Source organism: Suricata suricatta, chromosome 14, assembly GCF_006229205.1.
Source record: "Suricata suricatta isolate VVHF042 chromosome 14, meerkat_22Aug2017_6uvM2_HiC, whole genome shotgun sequence".
Taxonomy (NCBI): domain Eukaryota; kingdom Metazoa; phylum Chordata; class Mammalia; order Carnivora; family Herpestidae; genus Suricata; species Suricata suricatta.
Genome location: NC_043713.1, coordinates 51,195,811 through 51,197,717, shown reverse-complemented (window position 1 = coordinate 51,197,717; position 1,907 = coordinate 51,195,811). Strand labels below are relative to the sequence as shown.

The 1,907-nt window shown below is 33.2% G+C and overlaps 1 pseudogene; it reads left to right on the top strand.

The window, feature by feature from the left end:
- Positions 1-670, top strand: part of LOC115277435 — a 5,173-nt pseudogene extending 4,503 nt beyond the window's left edge.
- Positions 671-1,907: the final 1,237 nt, after the last annotated feature.

Here is a 1,907-nt window from a genome sequence, read left to right as displayed (position 1 = left end):
TATCTTGAATGTATCATAGATAAGCTGCTATAAAATGACTGCCACTTCAGATAGCTATGAAATTAGGTGATTAACTAGTTGTTACTTAACCTTCTAATTTCTGTATAAGTCTAATTACATGAAATAGAAGTTGGGGTTCTGATTTTTTACTTTGCTTATCCATTTGGAGTGTCATTGTAACTACTGTATCATAAATGATGGAAAATAATTGCATATGTTAAAAAAATAGTGTTATATTCTAAAAAAAATAAAAAATAAAGTTACCACACACACAAAAAAAGAAAATCAGAAGACATAACTGCTGGAAAAAAAAATAAAATAAAGTGAAGGAACAAGTTTATGGAAGAAAAATCCTTTGGCTTGGTGAGAATTTGTGAGACCATCAGTTTATTAATATGTGCAGAGTATTAATGTATAAAAATGGACTATTCCAAGATTGCTCTTGAAGATGGCAAGAATTCTTGGGCCAGTTCTTATTTCTGTCTGTCTAGTCTAACACCATTGGCAAACCCCAAGCCTTCCCCCTTGGTTTCCTTTCTGACCTGATATTTTCCTTGCAAGAAATGGTGGGTCATTACTTGTCTTGGATTAGAAAATGGTTTGCATTTATACCTGTTGATTCATCCTTTTAATTCATGTAATGCTTTGTACACAGGTCTCAGTTATTTAAGAGATGACAACAAATTTTGGTTTTCCACTGTCAGGTGAGAACATTAGGTAAGTGTTTTACAGGTAAACTGTAGAAAAACAAAGAAACAAAACCTGTGTAGTACTACTAAGGTAGAATTCAGAGGGAAATTCAGTCTTAAACACTTACATTAAAAAAAAAAGAATTAAGATAAATTAATTAAGGATCTAATTCAAAAAGTTAGGGGAAAGGGCACCTGGATGGCTCAGTCAGTTGAACATCCAACTCTTGATTTCAGTTCAGGTCATGATCCCAGGGCTGTGGGATCAAGTCCTGCATTGGGCTCTGCATTGAGTGTGGAGACTGCTTAAGATATTTTCTCTCTCTTTCTTTCTCTCTCTCTCTCTTCCCCCCTACCCCTTTACTTTCCTCCCCTGGTTGCACACATACTCTCTAAAAATAAAATAAATCTTTTTTAAAAAGTTAGAAAGAAAATAAAAAACCAAAATAAATGGAATGAAAAAGTAGAAGTTATTTGTTAAGGAAAAAAGTAAGAATTAATAAGTTAGAGAACAGAAAGACAGAAGGTTTAATAAAAAAAACTAATTCAATGAAGAAACCATTAGCTATTTGATTCTAGGAAAAAGGGGTGAGAGCAAATATGTAAGGATATAATTAATATAGGACAAATAATCATACAGAAAATGAAAAGAATTCCAATAGATTGCTTTGTTCAGTTCTATGTAAATCACTTTCAAAAACTGGATTATCTAAAAAAAAGTCTAAGATAATGTAATTTACCAAAACTATAGACGAGATTAAAAACAAAGATTTAAAACTGATTTTTGTAGAAGAAATAGGTAAAGTGGTCAAAGAACTGCATCCACAAAAAACCCCATCAGATGGGGCATTCTACCAAACTTTAAAGGCACAAAAGTCTGTCTGGGTTTCTCAGTCAGTTGAGTGCCTGACTCTTTATTCTGGCTTGGGCTGTGATCCCAGCTGTCTCTCTGTCTCTGTGTCTCTGCCTCTCTCTCTCTCTCTCTCTCTCTCTCTCTCTCTCCCTTGCTTGCCCTTGCACTCTCTCTTTCAAATATAAAAAAAAATAAAAGTATATAATTCTATAGTTTGATAACAGTTCTAGGGAAATTTTTAAAAGAAGAAAAATGTCTAATTTCTTTTTATAAAATTTTTTAAGTTTATTTATTTATTTTGAGAGAGAGAGTGAAAGAGCATGAGCATGGGACGGGCAGAGAGAGAGAGAGAGAGAGAGAGAGAG